Source organism: Triticum dicoccoides, chromosome 2B (assembly GCF_002162155.2).
Source record: "Triticum dicoccoides isolate Atlit2015 ecotype Zavitan chromosome 2B, WEW_v2.0, whole genome shotgun sequence".
In the NCBI taxonomy this organism is placed as follows: domain Eukaryota; kingdom Viridiplantae; phylum Streptophyta; class Magnoliopsida; order Poales; family Poaceae; genus Triticum; species Triticum dicoccoides.
The window spans coordinates 708,376,807-708,395,697 of record NC_041383.1 but is presented as its reverse complement, the minus strand read 5'-3'; the positions used below and the strand labels follow the sequence as shown (position 1 = coordinate 708,395,697).

Genomic DNA, 18,891 nt, shown 5'->3' with positions numbered 1-18,891 from the left:
TATTCACGCTAACTGCCTATTAGTCGATGTGCAAATCCTTCCCCTCCCTTGTTGTAGATATGTACTTTCAGTTAGCGGGGGCAACAGACAAAGTTACGCAAGTTGCTAGGCAGTTGGCATGGTCAACATACGAAGTTGCACATCTCACATGTAAGATAGTTGGATGGTGAAAACTCCACATTCATGAGGGTAGTGAAAAATTCCATATAGACATGATGCTAAAGTTGTACATCTCACTAGAAGGGGTGGTTTGGCCTAGGTGCTAGCAGGGAAACTACACATTCACGGGGATACAAGGAAAAAATTGCACATTACTATTAGACAGTTGGCCGTGGCAGTATCCGAAGGTGCACATGCACCGGTAGGTAGTTGGCTAATGCAGCAAATAGTGGAAGCACATCCACGGGCAGAAACAAAGATGCACATCAACTGGAAGGAGTTAGTTTGGGGGTGGAGGTGCCATCAATGAAAATAGCATGTCCACGGGGTAGGTGAAAAGTTGCACATCCACTGACAATTGTTGCACATCGTCTATTATACAGTTACACAAAACAGGGACTGAATTGCACAAAATAAATTCATCGAAACATATCCATGCGAGATTTATTTTTGAAGAGTACGTCGCGAGAGTTCCAATGGTGAAAACAGATCTCACTTTCTGTGTGCGGTTTGAAAGTTATGGTTTTTTTAAAAATTGAAAACTCAATTTAAGACTTGTTCACATGGGTGCTTTGCAAAAAAATCTGTTCATACATATTCACTTTTACTAATATGGAATAGGGGGGAAAACTATTTCCATTTACAGATTGGAGGATAAAATATTTCCTTTTTCGGCCGGCCACTCCGAAGCGCTAAAAAGGGGTTATACCATATTAAGAAAATGTTCATCCATCGTATAATTAGAAAGATGTTCATTGCATCATATATTGAAACGTTCATCGTGTTTTACAAAAGCGTATCATTTAATATGTATTGTGAACATTATTTAATATAGAATGATCTTATTTAAAAATAAGATGCACCTTATTCAAATATACGATGAATTTTGTGCATGGCCTGAGTTACTAATTCAAACATATCATTATAGTTCTCTAGAAGTATGCTCTTGTGCATGGCGTGAGTGGATAATTTAGTAGTTCCTCTTCCTCATACCTCTTGCATATTTTCTTCCACCAGCCCCTGCCTTCTGCAAAAACCACAACAGAGTGCAACCATCACAGCTAAAACTTACAAGTTTAACTCCAAATAGAAGAAAAAAAATACTTTTTTTCTAGAACAAAATCGAAAACAAGTGGAACAAGGCAAAAAATACAGGGAAACAACCGACCCCCAGCACGGTACCACGGAAGTAGAGTATATGCGTGTACTATATTTTGAATATTATTTAATACTAGTAAGTGTGCACGTGCAACTCATGTCATGAATAATATAAATGATAACAATCGAGCAAATTTATGAACTATATTGGATGTTGTACAATTTCGCCATAACTTCAAATATTATGTCAACTAAAACTGATTTTCATCCATTGTTTAGATCATACATAGTATTTATAAAAATTCTACTGATCACATAAACAATAATAGGTATACTCATTTCATAATGCAATACAACTTGTGTGTTAAGGACTAAAACTGGAAAACCTTGCTCATAAAGAAGATTATCCATAAAACTTGTTGAACAGTCATGAAATCAAGAAAATAAATGAATGAATAGGTCCTCTAGTTTAGGTTCCAGGCAATGTGGAGGTAGCTTAGGTAATACTTGTTCGGCTTCAGCTGCACCTAGATCTTCTCGTTTGTCCTCATTACCGGCTACAGGGTGTACTCAACCACATCAAATGCCACTATCCCGTCATTTGCACCATCGACACGACAACCAACACCAACACCTTTACGCTCTCCTTCGTCCTTTCATCACCGGCAAGAACCTGTATCCTGCTATACCCTGTCCAACCACACCACACACCGCCCTTGACATGCAGATCCACATCTTGGTAGGATGCGCACAATACTGATCCAGGCGTGACCGTACAGGTGAGCAGAGTTCCAACACTACAATCATTGGCATTTTACAACCGGAATATACATCTAACAATATGTAAATTACCAAAGAATCATAGAGAAAGTACCACATCAGGAATGTAATTGTCGAAGTCCAGTGACACCCATCACTTGAGGAAAGATATAGGGGTGTTGAATGCACTTCGAGGAAAAATGATTAAATATAAAATTCAAGCATAAGGGTTTGCAATGGTACATTCTTCTTGGAGTGAGGCATACTATGCCACTAAAATATTGATGTTAAGAAGGCAGTTAAAACTATTCTCTGAGCAAATGTAATTTTCTGTATTCCTTCTAAATAGTACATTAATGCAATATTATTGTGGAGGCTAAGGTAGAGTACATCTATTAGCAGTGTTATTGTGCAGGTCAAGGCAGAGTATGCCAACTTAGAATTTAAATGCATGCCATAGAATCTTCATTTTCAAAAATACCCATCTTTACTTTTAAAGTGTGTGATTTTTCCAAATTTATCTTTAGGAACTATGGCTAAGGAGAAGCATCATCATTAGCAACCAATAGTCAAAATTAAAAAAATACATACTAGATGAACGTAAATCAACTTATTTGGCCTTATGATTTAAATAAGAAATACTATCGACCCTCTACGGAACACCCTCAACCAAGTGGCCTAAAATAGACCCTCAGTAGAAGTCTTACCATTGACATGTGAAAGAAAACTGGCGGGCCTGGAATTGGGTCTATCGAGATTGATATTGTTCCACCGATGATGATGGGCCTGGAAAAATTAAGCATGGACTTTCCTTTCTTCTCCCAAGTCCCACCCCTTTCAAAACCTAGGGTTTTCCCCTTTCTGACCCCCTTTATAACCCAAAAATCTTGCAAAGTCCACCAAGCCGCCGCTGCGGCAACCAACCATGATGGCCTTCATTCAAACCACATCGATCTCTACTCTCGTCTTCTCCATTGAATCAAATGCACCTTGAAGAGGTCTGATATTCATATCCATCAAGATTTAAATTGATCCATGACGCTTGGTAAGCCTAAAAGTATATCTAATCTATGCTAGCGTAGTCAGATCTTTGGGCCATTGGTATGATCATGTCTCGTCTTATTATTAAATAAATCTACTATGCATCATGCTTTTGTTATTTTCAACACAAGGACGGGTGTATCCATGTTCATTGTTTGTAAATATCTTAATTGAGCATAGATTAGTATATGGGATATAACTAGAGGTTTTGTTGATAAGTTGATGTATTCGTCTTCTCACTTTGAGAGGGGTGTAGATTCTTGCGGAACACACAATAATGGTGTTGGTGTTGACATCGTCGCATTGGAAATTTGGCCATGTGGGAAGAATTATCTAATGCCCAATATATATGGAAGAGAGAACCCCCACTAGGAAAAAAACATTATTTCATTATTTTTAATATAGCAGATTAGTATAGTGCAACATTTTCTCCTGTGATAACGGTTGGTTTACTTGTTGGGCCATACCTTTCTTGTCACAAGACAAGAATGGTAACATATGAACACAATATGTGCATGTTTCTTGGTTTACTAAATTTTCATAACGGAATCTTCGAATTTGTAAACCTCGTCAAGACATTTTTTTTGGCAAATTCTTGAGAAGGATAAACATGGGCAGCACATGATGGTCTATTAGTGGATAAATCCGGTAAGGTATCACAACCGAATAGCCTGGCTAGATGAATATATACAAATGTGCAAGTGTACCTCCCCAAAATATTATGCATGTGGCCACTCTATATATATTCCTAGCATTGTTGTATGATGTGTACATGTCTGTCCAATAGAATATAAATATGACATAAATAGTGTTCTACTTTTTTCCATAAAGAGCTTATATGGAAGTTATATTATGCTGGTTGTTAGATCTAAAACAAAAGGGCCTTGTAGGAGTGTTTTTGAATATAACTAATACAATTTGGAATAATAATTGAATAGTCGTAACAAAAATCCAAACTTGGAAAGTGTATCATACGTAGATTCACTCACGAGTGAAACTTGAGTGGTATTATATGCCACTATTACCATTGCAAAGTATTACTCTAATGTATCATATATCTCATATTGTATTGCAAAGGGAGAAGTACCAGCCATTAGTAAAGGACCAATCATGGTATGTCATGAGAAACAGTATAACACTATGGGCATGGTGGATAATAAGCAAAATGTCGAGGTAAAGGGAGAGGATGAGGAAGATGTTAATACAAAAGTGAAAAGGAAGCAAAATAAATATTAAGGTGATAAGAAAACAGAGGAGAAGCAAAATTCCTCGAAGAGGAAGATGGCTAAGTACAAGGAGGAGAAAGATAAGAAATCAAGAGTGGTTGATAAGAAGGATGATAAGGAGAAGGAGAGGGAGGATCAGAGGAAATGAAAGGGAAACGACAAGAATGTGAAGTCACATAAGGAAAGAAAGGAGGAGAATGAGAATGGGAAAGAAGAGAGGAGTAGAGATAAATTCAAAAAGAGAAAGAGGAGGAACAAAGGAGATAAATGAGAAGAAGGGAATGAAGGAGATTGATAAAGAGGAAGAGGGGTCAAAGAAAAGGCATGAGAAATATCAGAATGACAAAAAAATTCCCCCACTTCTTTAGGGCATTGACATCCCATTCATTTATGGACACGTGGTAGGCTTTCTTGATCACCAACAAACAAAAGGGACTAACTCATTTTAGCTATTCCAGTTTTACATACCATATTTTGCATGATTGCTGTGAAGGTTATCTTTTCCATTGTGGTTCAATTTTAGGAACTGTGCTCTCAAATTTGATAGATTTAAAACGATAGATATATCTATTTCACCCAATAGATTCTTTGTTCAATTAGTGATTGATATGTTTCAAACATGCACTATGCAATGTTTTCTGCCGTTGAGAAGGATAAACAAGATACCATATCTAGAATATAAACTACTTCATGAATGTTGATATTTTTGTATTTTACAAAAAAATGTAGACTATAATTAAAAGAGACATATGTAACATTTCCGCAAAATATAATGCCAATTGAGCAATGACTGATAGCTTGGAAATAATTAGTACATGTAGTACTTTATATATTGGTATGAGATGGCTTGATTTTGTAAAATGATTCTTATACTCTTGTTATCGTGCTAACCCTTGTCTATGTGCACATTGAACGGTAAGAAGAATGAGAGCATCGTCCACCCAAGAAGTCCAAGGCTGAGGTGATATGGTCTCCATCTGGTGATTCATCTTCTAAGGCAGCAGCATCAAGTGGCAATTTGGCAGGTAATTAATTAAGAATAGCTGTCTGATGGATTGATTTCATATTAGCTATTGTGTTGGCTAAATGTTGTTAAATGATTCATAGGCTCTTGTTATCTACCTAACCTGTATGCACATCCATTGTAAGCAGAGTTGGCCAGTCGTCCATCCAAAGAGTACAAGGTTGAGGGCAAAAGATCCGCTGCTCCTTTAATTGTTTATACCAGGTCTGTTGCTTCAGCATCTAAAAGAGTTTCCCTCAAAAAAGCGTCTGAAGGAGCAGCATCAAGTGACAATTTGGCTAGTACCTAAGAAGCCTCAGATGGATAATCGAATTCCAAATGAGTAGTCCTACTTGTTTTACGCGCGCACCCACCCACACACGCACACAATCTTAACTCTGATAGCTAGATATAGCGGTCTTATACTATAAAATGGTTCATATCTATATCCTCTTGTCATCGAGCTAATCAACTTTGCCCGCATAAAGTTTATACTAGTGTATTCGCACCAGAATCCGTGTGGACGGACTTACCCACGTGGCAGAAATCTTTTGGTAAAAGTCATAGTAAGCAAAATCAATTTCCGATGTTCAACAAGAGAAATGGTGAAAACCAACCTGGCAGGGGTTAACCTACTAGGGAAAACCCTAGCAGTAGCGCGGGTTTTGTGCTCACTAGTAGCACGGGAGGGCGCGCTACTAATAAGGCACTACAGCTATTGCTTAGCAGCAGCGCGTGCCTGCCCGCGCTACTGCTAGGACAAATAGCTGCATCGTTTGTTTGGTACCACGCTGCTGCTAAGGTAACTACTTGCAGCGTGTTTTCTGTCCATCGCTACTAGTACTTTTTTTTTATTTTTTCATTTTTAGTGTATTTATGCGCCATCGTACAAATATTGATACAATACCAGTTATGAGGTTTACATCATTATGTCCATAACAGTGTGTCAAATGAAGGTGGATTAGGTTCAAGTGGAGGCAATATGTGGTGCATGTCAAAAGTATACTACTAATCCAAACTTGATCTAGTTTGGACTAGTAGTACTTTCGATGTGCACCACATGTTGCCTCCACTTGAATCTAATCCGCCAGCACAAGCTATTTAATCATCCCCATAGTCATTACCACCAACATTATTTATTTCTGTCTAAAAAAAACAGTATTTATTTAATCACCACTAACACTAGCTAATAATAATCATTATAGTCATTACCACCAACACTAGCTATTTTATCATCATAGTAATATAGTGTAGCACATCATCATCCTGAAACTCATTTCTAGCTAGCTGATCACTCCTGCTGCTCTCTCTTAGGTAAAATAACATAAAACATGTATAGCTCTCCTCCTTGATCAAGCTGGAACATGCAGATGAACCTGTCTCCTAATCGTGGGTAGCACATCTGTTTGCTGCCCCCTAGTACTTCTCTGCGCTCCCCCATCACATATTTGGTCCAGTCTTGCACTATTAAGCATCCGTCGCTAATCTTGAATGCACTAAAGTAATCTGTAGGATATCTTGGCCGTAAGCTGATAATACTCATGGTACATTTAGTCTCGATCCCATAAGGCACAACATTCATCGGGAGTCCCTGTTGAAGAACATCGTATGTTAACATACTTAGCAATGAAGTTTAGTTTCAAAAATAATGTATGGAAAAGATGCACTGATGACAAATAGTAAAAATCTTACCATCCTTCCTAAATAGATGTGATTGTAGTTCATTACGAACACTATTGGTCGCACATTTTCAGTACTAACATTTCTAAATGCAGGAAGAAAATTTGTCTTGACAGTATCAAGATCCTCAAGCCATGAAACATAATGACTGAGCTCCTCGCAGTTGAGTTCAGCCCCAGGACAGTATACGGTTCTGTCTACTAAGCGCTGGACATGTTTGCTTGCACCGAAATAAGCTGACAATACAAATTAGTTGTCAACTATTTTTGAATAAACAATATCGATCAAAGACATAAATATGGTTGAGAAACTTACATAATGGTATAACTGGAGGCGTCTGCACATCGACCCAGATGTCGGTATTACCTTCAATATCATCTTCCGGACGAATATCAAAGGTGATAACCATATCAGCCTCAAATGCATAAGTCTTGCATAGTGCTCGCCATGTTTTGCATCCAAAATAGGTGTAGTCGTCTGAATTGTACAATTTTGCATGGAAAATATAACCATGCTCGGTCTTCAAGTAAACTTTATTTTCCTCCATACTATGACTAAAACCTATCTTATTCAATACAAAAACTCTTGCATGGCAGGGGATATGCTAATAGAATAGTAAAAAAAATATAAGTGGAAGCAAATGAAGCAGATGTCATGCTTAATTACGAAAAAAGACTTGTCGCTGTGACTTACTGTATCCACTTCGAAGTTCTCGTCCAACTTGATGCTGAAGTGCCTATCATCATCTAGGAAGATTCCGTCGCACAGGCCACGCTCGTCTTCGCAGTATTTGCAAATACCGAAATCCTTTTCGTCGTCAGACATTTCCTATGTTCATAGTTAAAACATTAATTGAAAATCGATCGAAGACAACTATCAAGATACTCAATACACAAATTTGGGGCACTCGATATTTCCTACATATTCTGGCACAAGTCATGCCAAAATTCACGGAAAAATCTGGCATGACCTTTGCTAAAATAGCACATATCGAGCGCCTGAAATTTGCCGGAACGGAAATGAATCAACACTCCGGCAAAACATAGGCCACTCGGAGGTGTAACCTGCAAACATGACGGGCCACTTGGATATTGAGCAACACAAGATATACATTTCAAAATATCTTATAGGACTCAAATTAGCATGCATTCAATAAGCAAAAGTAAATCATCTCATACGTCCGTACATCGTCGAATATTATCACTAATACATCACGAATAGTGTCATACATATAACATCACCAATACAACTAAAACCCTAGCACACGACAGGTATCGGTGCGGGTGGTGGACACCCACAGAGAAGGAACCATCACGGGATCATAGCTCCAGTCAGATCCCCGGAGAACCTGCCAGGTATTGGAGAACGGCATGTGCTACAACGCAAACAAGTAGCGACAGACGTGCGCGTCCTCCTCACTGACACGGTGACGCACCACCTCCGCGGAGTCCTCGAGCCTCTCGATCGTCACTGGCCGACGCGACCGCCACCAAAGAAGGTTCGGGTCAACGACAGGCTGGCTCCTCACCAACCTGCGCCCCCGGTAGGTAGCGCCTCCCAGTACCACCTCGGCGGAGCCCAGTCCCAGACATGGCTGATCTGGTCAAGCAGGTGTCGTCCTCCGCCGACTCGACGACGAGGATGCGGGATAGGCATTGTCCACGTCGAGGCGGGAAAAATTGCTTTAACTAAAAAATAGAAACAAGTTCTTACTAACTAGTTCTATTAATTCAACTAGTTCTTACTAAAAATAAACTTAATATAAATAAAAATATTCTACTACCTAATTAGTACCTAGTTCTTAATATGCAACTAAAATAAACTTACTATAAATAAAAATAAACTTAATATGCAACTAAAATATAAAGAAACCCTAGGCAGAGGTAGGGGAGAGGGAGGAGCGGGCGTGCTCACCTCGGGTGACTGCGACGAGGGAGGGGTAGGGCGGCGTCGAGGTCGGGGCGGCGTCCGGGGCGGCGTTGAGGTCGGGGGCGGGGGTCGGGGCGGCGTAGAGGGTGCGGAGAGCGCGCGGCGGCCGACGGGCGACGGCGGCGGCGAGAGTGGAGAGAGTTGGATTTGGGGGAAAGTGGCGTGGGGAAGGACGAACCCCGTGGTTAAGTCAGAAGTAGCAGTAGCATGTTTCGGGAAAAGCGTTGCTGCTATCTTAGCTACAGCGCGTTCTCTGATACACGCTACTGCTACTCCTTTCTCTTTTTTCCCTTTTCCATTTAGTTTTCTTCACATTTTATTTGTTTCCTTTCACCTTATTCTATTTCTTTCATTTTCAATTACCTTTCCATTCTCTTTCCATTTAATTTTATAACCTTTAGCAGCAACGAGTTTATATTAAAACGCGCTGCTACAAACAACGTAGCGGTAGCGCGGTTCGTCATAGATCGTTACTACTATGTGTAGCCTATGGGCTAAGCCGTGGGAATTTTAGTGGTAACGTGTGTACAGCAAGACGCGCTACTGCTAGATCTTTATCTGCAACGCGGTTACCTCAGGCGCGCTAATGCTAATTAGCACCAGCGTGCTTTTCTGACCCACGCTACTGCTAAAGTTCTGTGTATAGGGTTTCCCTAGTAGTGTAAACTTATTTTCTTCCTTCCTTCCTTCCTCCTGTAAGCGTACTCTTCTATTATACTGCTAGTACTAATTCGAATAAACTTGAAGTGAACTATCTTAATATAACTCTGCATCTTTTTATACTAGTTCTAATCAAGTTTACGGGAAGGCTGGGATAAAAGTCTCACCAAAAAAAGGCTCACGCCACGCTTTATATATAAAGCAATGTCATGCAAACCAAGCCATACAACACAAACCAGCAATACACGCGCACAAGGCTAGATACAAGGGTGTTAAGGACAACTACACAACCCCGAAAACTCGAAGCACACTATACAAGGAAGCAACTTGGAGAAGTCGGAGCTCTCAACCATGAACGAGTCACCGCGAAGAGATGAAGTCGTTCACGACGAGCCGGGTACTTCAAGGGCGCGCCATCAAGAAGGGCAAGACATTGGAGCGTCGCCACCGCCTGGTCCAAGGATCAAGCTTTCCCTGGAAGCAACATGAAGGATGAAGAGTAGCCACGACAACGCCTTCAACAAGTAAATGACGCCCATAGCCGCCGCCGTCGTCCTAGCAGAGCCACAGCAGGCTTCCACCCCGGCAAGCACTTCTCCTTCAAAACATAGTACAACAGGCTACGGCCGCCGCGCCAACCCTACCGACCACCGGACTCTGGCTACCACGCCGCCCACATGGCCATGTCACCTAGTCAACACCCGAGCCACGAGCCCCGCCCCTAAGCACCGCTGCTCCCACCACCAAGGCCGCCGCCCCGGCATCCATGGCTCCAACTCCACCCTCGCCCCACACTTGCAACCAAGATGACAAAAGAGATGGGCGGGAAGGCGCCACCTTCCCAACCCCTGGACAACTCCCGAGACCACACTCACCCCCCGGTCTAGCCAGCTCTAGCCTCCACCGCCCACCTTGCACCTCCGGGCAAAGGCGAGCTCCCCGGTAGCGCACCGCCACTAGACAGGAGGCAAGGATGACGTCAAGGCAACCCTGGCGATAGAACATCCCTCAACGGTGGGCGAAATTGGAAAAGTCCAACCCTTTTGGCACCCTGCACACGCCTATCTTGGGGATGGAGCGGACCCACTCTCATATCAACGTCGCCACCGAACACCGCGCCATCCAACATCGGTGCCGCAACTCCCTCGACGAGGGCGGCCACGAAGGCAGGAGCGTCCTCGCCGCGCCTAGATCTAGGTCGCCCGCCTCAGCCGCCGCAGCCGTGCCACCGCCACGTACCCGAGCTCCTCGACGCCGCTGGCTACTGCCGGACGCCCACTAAGATCCGCCGCTGCATCACGCCGCCGACGCACGCAAATCGGGGAGGTCCGTTGTGCTGCCGCCACCAATCACAAGGTTGGGAGAGCTGGGCGGGGATTGCCCGGGGGTCTGCCCCACAGCCACCTTCCTTGGAGGCAGCCCGGGCTTTACAGGTGGCGCCTCTGGCGGCTGTGCGACGAGAAGGAGGAAGAAGGGGAGTCGGCGGCGCGCAGGGATCGCCCCCCGTGTCGCCAGACGCGGGAGAGTTTTTTTTTCCTGAATTACTATTACAATCCCGGGATAAACGTCGCAGAGGCGTCCAGTGACTCAAAGGGAGAAGGAAGACACCATGGAGAAGACGCGGAGGTTCAAATCCGAGAGGCCCTCCGCCGTCAAGGAACTGAAGCACACCGATGTCTACGCCTCATACTTCATGGTAACTAATGTCTTCCTCCTGAGTCACAATGCACATGTTCAAAGCCAAGCTTGTAGTTTCCCTTTTTTTTTACTCTCTGTATTACTTGTTGACAGTACTCATATGTACTACTATTTGACTCCATTGCTCGCTTACTGATCGACTTGGGACACTTTAGATCATCCCGAACATGTTCATCGAAAGTTTCCCCCGAAGGACAGCAGGAAGATGACATTGTGGGACCCGCAGGCGAAACCATGAAAGGTGTGGGACGAGTACACCAGCGGCGAGTGCCGGCGTTCAGCACCGGGTGGGGCGCGCTCGTCATGGAGAACAACCTAGAGAGGTGGGACGTGTGCGTCTAAGAGCTCCTGGACCATGACTATAACATCAAGCTGCACGTCTACGTGGCCGTGCTGGAGATCACCCCTGCGTCATCGCCTCAAACCCAGCCACAGACGAGTGATTGTGTGCCTGAAAGTGGCAGACGTGTTAAGATTGTCGTTGTCAAAACATAACGTTTGGAATTATGTGTTTCCGTTGTTCGCCGTGACCTAGGGTTTTTCCCTTGCCCCGAATTCCCTTTATATATATATAATATGTACAATCCCGAAATATTTGAAAGTTCCATCCAGCCGCCGGGCCGCCGCCCCAACCCATCTAAATCTCATCGAGATCTTCTCCCGTCCTCACAAGCAACAAACCTCCATCTAAATCCACATCGAGATCTTCTCCCGTCCTCTCCTTCGAATTTGAATCGATCGAACGCCCCTTGGAGAGGCCTGTATTCTGATCCATCGAGATCGCAATTGGTTCACTGCTACGCGCTTGGTAAGCCCTACTACGGTATACCTGATCTATGCTAGATCAACAAAATCTTTAGCTTTTCAATCGCCTTGGCGTTCTACAAATCCATGGTGTGCGTCGTGATTTTGTTCTTTCCACCCCAATAAATGGTGTTCGTTGTTCCTAAATGTTTTAGTTTAGCGTAGATTCAACTTGTGGGATATAATTACAGGTTTTAGCCGGTTGACAAGATTGACTTCCTTCTTCTGTCGCCCTGGGCGTATATTCCTAATGATGCATTCCGTTTTATGCTACCTCTTCTCCAGTGATAGTCGTTGTGTTGCTAGTTAGGCCATACTTTTCTTGTCTCAAGACAAGGATGGTGCAAATTTGAATCATCCATATATGCATGCTTCTTGGTTTACCGAATTTGCACAACAGAATGATCGAATTTGTAAATCTCTTCAAGAAAAATAAATACGTTAATTTGGCAAATGCTCTAAAAGGATAAAAAAAGGGGTGGCATCTGTTACTGGATAGGTCAGACAGGGTATCAAAACGCATTGCCCAGCGATATTGATATATACATATATGCAAGTATATATGCTGCAACACAAAATTATGCGTTCATGTACTTGTGTACTTGTGTGCGCTGCCGGAGCTTCGTTGGGGCAAAAGTGTGACGTGGCCCGCCTCAGCCTTTCTACGTACTTCTAGCACAGCCCTCACCTCGCGCCACTCAGCAAGAGGTGGAGCGGAGGTCTAGCCGAATAGATCAGCTTAGTAGCAGCGTGAAGTAGTGCCAAGGGCGACCCATCTCTCTTGCTGTGGCAGTGTGGGCACGGCCATGCCCAGGTGGCAGCTGCGGCGGCGAGCGACTTTTTTATTCTCCTGTGAGGTCGGCCACCCTGTATTTCCTTTGTAGCTGTGCCACTGCTTGTGTGTCCAACATTCAAATATAAATATGGGATACATTTTATTCTTTTTCCTTCCCTCAAGAGCTTATATGGTAATTATATTTATGTTGGTTGTTAGTTTGGTAACAAAGAAGTCTGTAGGAGTGTTCTTGAAAATAACTAATGTAGTTAGGAATATCCATTGCAAACAAACTTGTGTTTTATGTATATTCAGCTCTCGAGTAAAACTTGAGTAGTAATATATATATATCATTGTTACCTTTGCCAAAAGTGTTGTACTAATATATGCATATATATCTCCTGTTGTATTGCAGAGACAGAAGTGTGTGACATATGTAAAGGTCCAATCATGGTACACCATCAAAAGCAATATAGCACTATGGGCATGATAGATGATAAGCAGAATGTGAAAGTAAAAGGGGGAGGTGAAAATGTGAATGTGAAAGAGAAAAAGAAACGAAACAAAGAAGAAGGTGATAAGAAAAAGGAGGAGATGAAGATGGCTAAGTATAAGGAGGAGAAAGAGAGAAGGAGGGGTAATGACAAGGATAATGAGAAGGAGAAGGAGAAGGATGATCGCAGGAAAAGGGAAGAAAATGAGAAGAAGATGAAGGCACATAAGAAAAGAAAGGAGGATAAGGAGAATGATGAAGAGGAGGAGAAGTCGAAGGAGCAGAATGACAAAAAAAATTGCCCGCGATTCTTTAGGTCGCTCATAACCAGCTCATATATGGAACAAGTGGTAGGTGTTCTTGATTCATAACAGCAATTAAAGAGAGTAACCCATTTTTGGTCCTCCATTTTTATCTATCATATTTGCATGATTGTTGTGAAGGTTCATTTTTCGTTTGCGGTTCACTTTAGGAATGGTGCTTACTAATTTGACAAAGTTAAAACGGTACATATTTCATCACAATTCTTGTTCGATTGGTCATTGATATTTTTCAAACATGGACTATACTATGTGGTCTGACTTTGGAAAGAAAAAAAAGAGAGATAACATATCCGCAACATATATGAGTATTATATCCAATATGTAAACTAGTTCATGAAAGTTGATATTACTCGTATTTAAAGTTTTGTAGATTGTAAAGGAAAGAGACACATGTAAAATTTCCCAAAAGTATAATGCCAAGTGAGAGTGACCGAGACAATATATGCTTGTTTGGATAGGGGTTTGGACCCAACCGTTGAATTAGTTCAGATTGATTATTTACACCGTTAACTATTACCGAACTCTTGAAATCAATCTCCAACACTACTATCAAACTCGTCACTACTAAAGGGACAGAATTGATCACTTTTGATGGGTGCCAGGCTCATCACTAATCTGTTGTTAGTGGAGACTCATCCATCACTCGTGGGATAGGACCCATCAGTGGAGTGCCTTACGACACCGTCAGTCGCTTTGTTGTTGCTCGTCACTGACCATGTCACCACTGATGTATGATCGTCCTTAAGTGGTGACAAGTTAAATGCTATGTATTCATAGCATGCAGCACATATCATTTTTCACTATAACAAACATTTCATAGATTCAGAACATTTGCTTCATAGATTCTGAAAAACTGCAACACCACACATTCATCTGAACGTAAAATCCATCGGCCATTTCTAAGACATAGCACACAACCTTTTCATATTATTTTTTAGCTTTGGGTTGTGCTCGACATACTTAGTCATTGATTAATATGATAACATATGTTGCAGACAATTCCGGAAGACTTCCACAAATACTTGGAAGACTGTACAGGAGCGGTTTCACTGAGAGGTCCAAGCGAAAATTTATGGCCCGTAGAGCTGGCTAAAATCTCCGGGGAGCTATGCTTTGCACGTGGATGGAAGGCGTTCCTCTGCGACCATCGAATCGTGTATGGCTACCTGCTGGTTTTCCGTTACGACGGGAAGTCACAGTTCTCAGTCACGGTATTCTTGCCAACATCGTGTGAGGCGCCGTACGCGTTTCTCGCTGAACCGCGGCACATGGGCGCCGCCGCTGTGGCAGCAGAGGATGAGAATGGGCACACAGGCACCAATGCAGATGGTACTGCCCCGCAAGAAGATGATTCTCACATTGGCACAGGTGCAGATGGTACCCCACAAAATGAAGGAGAAGAGGAAGATGCTTCAGAAGAATATGAAGGGTTCGACAACATGAGTGTCGATGCTAACGGCACTGGTCCACAAGAGGAAGAAGAAGATGCATTATCCGAGAATCCGGAGAATGAGGAAGACAGCGAATGGCGCAGCGCACCATCGCAGTAACAGAATGAGGATCGAGACAAGATCGACAATGGTTTTGCGGTCGGGAAGAGAACTAGGTTCAGGAAGGTTGATGATATCATGACAGAAGTGGTCGGATCCAGGAAGTCCAAGGCTAAGGAGGGGAAAAGGCATGAAGCTCTATCTGGTGATTCGGAGTGTGAAGGAGAAGCATTAGGTGACAGTTTAGCAAGTAATTATGAAGAACCCTCCCACACTGATCGATTGATTTCAAAGTTATTAGTACCACTTCTACTTTTTACATATATATTGGTTTGAAATGGTTTAATGTTGTAAAATGATTCTTATGCTCTTTTTATCGCTAACTGTGTCTTTGTGCACACGAATTATAAGCAGAATCGGGGCATCGTCCACCCAGGAAGTCCAAGGCTAATGAGGAGACAAGGCCTGAAGGTCCATCAGGTGATAGTTTGGCAGGTAACCAAGAATAACCCTCCGATAGATGATCGATTTCAAAATAATTGATAGTACTACTTTTTACATATATATTGGTGTGAGATGGCTTGGTGTTGTAAAATGTTTTCTGTGGTCTTGTTTTTTTTTTTTTGAATTTTTTTCTGTGGTCTTGTTATCGAGCTAACATGTACATGTGTGCACATCGATGTAAGCAGAATTGGTCCGTCGTTCACCCACGAAGTCCAAGGCTGGAGGGAAAAGGTCTACTGCTTTAGCTTCTAAAGGAGCAGCATCACGTGTGACAGTTTGGCAGGTAATTAAGAGGAAGCCTCTGATCGAGAATTGATTTCAAAATAAGTAGATTTTTTCTTGCGGGTAAAAAAGTATTACTTCTTTCACACACACACACATGTATGTATTAGTTTGGGATGGCTTAAATGTTGTGTCAGTTTTGATTCTGCTATCTAGATAGCAATGGTCTTGTACCGTAAAATGATTCCTATATAAGCATTAGGTGACAGTTTAGCAAGTAATTAAGAAGAACCCTTCCACACTGATCGATTGATTTCAAAATTATTATTACCACTACTTTTTACACATATATTGGTTTGAAACGGTTTAATGTTGTAAACTGATTCTTATGCTCTTTTTATCGAGCTAACCTGTGTCTCTGTGCACATCAATCCAATTATAAGCAGAATCAAAGCGTCGTCCACCCAGGAAGCCCAAGGAGGCGAAGGGGAAAAGGCCTCAAGCTCCATGTGGCCATTCGGAGTCCGAGGGAGCAGCATCAGGTGACAGTTTGGCAGGTAACTAGAATAACCCTCCGATCGATGATCGATTTCAAAATAACTAGTACTACTTTTTACGTATATATTGCTATGAGATGGCTTGGTGTTGTAAAATGATTTCTGTGCTATTATCGTGCTAAAATGTACATGTGTGCATATTGATGTAAGCAGAATTGGTCCGTCGTCCACCCAAGAAGTCCAGGGCTGAGGGGAAAGGGTCTGCTGCTTCATCAGCTTCTAAAGGAATGACATCAAGTCACAGTTTGGCAGGTAATTAACTTGAAGCCTCCGATCGAGAATTGGTTTCAGATGGCTTAAATGCTGTGTCAGTTTTGAGTCTGCTATTTAGATAGCAATGGTCTTCTCTGCCGAAAAAAGATAGCAATGGTCATGTCATTGAGCTAACTTGCGCGCATATAGTTCATACAGGTGTATTCGCGCCAGAATCCGTATGCAAGGACTTAACCAAATTACACAAATCTTTTGGTAAAAAACTTAGTATGAAGGCTCAGTTCCCGATGTTCAATAAGAGCAATAGTGAAAACCAACCTGGTAGAGGTAAATCTTCTTCCTTCCTACGCTGATTACAAACAAAATTTGAACTGAACTATCTTAGTAATTTGCATCTTCTTTTATACTTAGTTATCGTCAAGGTTCAGAGAAGGCCGGAATTAAAGTCGCAGAGACGTCCAATAACCCAAAGGGACGAGGAATACGCTATGGAAAGGGCACAGAGGTTCCAATCCAAGAGGCCCTTCGTGATCAAGGAAATAAAGCACACCGATGTCTATGTGTCGTACTTCATGGTAATTGATCAAATTCTTCTCTGGATGGATACACATATTCTAAAACTGCATTGCTCACTTACTGATCGACCTGGGACACTGCAGATCATTCCAGACATGTTCGTTGAAAAATTCCTCCCGAAAGAAAGCAGGAAGATGACGCTGTGGGACCCACAGGCGAAGCCATGGAAGGTGTGGTACGAGTACACCAGCGGGGAGTGTCCCCGTGCGGCGTTCAGCGCCGGGTGGGGTGCGCTCGCCATGGAGAACTATCTGGAAGAGAGGGACTTGTGTGTGTTCGAGCTCCTGGACGATGACTACAACATCAAGCTGCATGTCTATAGGGCCGTGCTGGATATCAGTCCCTTCGCCCTGGCCCCAAAATATCGTCAACAGGGTTGTGCATAGCCCTTTGTTTTTGTTCTAGTATAACGTTGATGATGGAGGTGTGTGTTGGTGACTATTTTGTTGAATTATTATCAGATCATATTACTTGGTGAATCATGTTTATGGCTGTTTTATTGAATATTGGCATTCATTGCTTTTCTTGTCGTGGTAAATATCAATATATATGTGATTTCTTTAGAAAGAAAGCCATTAGATAGCTCTTTTTTACTGCATCGTTGATCAGAAATGGTACAAGAAAGTTCGGCAGTTTGGTCCAATTAAGGCACATTTCTTCTTGTGTCACTCGCTTAAGTACAGGATGCCACATATCTTAAATTTTTTTTGGAGGAAATCCGTCATGGCCGATTTTGTTGAGCAGGATTTAAAGATATATCAGTTTCTTAGGCAGCTCAAACAAAAGCAGGAGGATCATCAAGCCACTGATGGTTACCCTCGGTAAACTTTGCCAGATTATGAGTAGCCCTATTGGCCTCCCTAGGGGAATGAGAAAAAATTACACCAGAGAAATCGTGACAAAGAAAAGTACACTCTTCATATATAGCAGCCGCCACGTCTAGAGAGTTTCCGCCATTGTGCATGACCTCCACAACTTCCATGCAATCACTTTCAACTAATAGTCTATTGCACCCTACGTTGCCAGCAAGAGCCAAACCGTCTTGAAGGGCGGTAGCTTCAACAGTAGGGGCATCCAGTGGCGGACCTCGAGTTTGACTACAGGGGGTGCCAACCTTATCACTTACAAATAAAAGTACCACGTATAACCATAAAAATTATCATTTAGCATTTTTAACCCTATAATACACATAGAATTAGACTAACTACTACTAGGTAAAAAAGTTTAGCATTTTGGAGGGGATGCATGGCACCCCCACTAGATCAGCCACTGGAGGCATCATCAACAAATGGGAGGTTCCAGCTTCCTCGTATGACAGGAACAACATGATGATCCCGGACGATAATGCATGTCCATCCCGAGCCAGTGTCCTCGTCGAAGGCAGCGTCAACATTCAGATTTACAAAATCTTTAGGTGGTTTAATCCATCCTTGTCTGACAATCTGAGCACTACTCAATTTGTTAACTCCTGCAGAATTTAATGCCAGCACAAAGATAGACCGGGCCGATCTAACCGGCGCTTGCAAGCTGTCCCATGAGTACATTTCCTTCGCTCCCACCAAGCATACCAGGCAACAACAACGACAAGATCACACTTTCGAACACCTACCAGATACGGTGCAGCATTCTCATCCATTAGCAGTCGCTCGGGAGGTCCAATTCCATCAGCCACTTCAAAGCA

At 42.5% G+C, this 18,891-nt stretch overlaps 2 pseudogenes; both read left to right on the top strand.

Annotated features, from left to right (window-relative positions):
- The first annotated feature begins 4,131 nt into the window (after nucleotides 1-4,131).
- LOC119361219 lies at nucleotides 4,132-11,748 on the top strand (annotated as a pseudogene).
- Nucleotides 11,749-11,959: 211 nt separating this feature from the next.
- Nucleotides 11,960-17,708, top strand: LOC119368425 (annotated as a pseudogene).
- The last annotated feature ends 1,183 nt before the right edge of the window (nucleotides 17,709-18,891 follow it).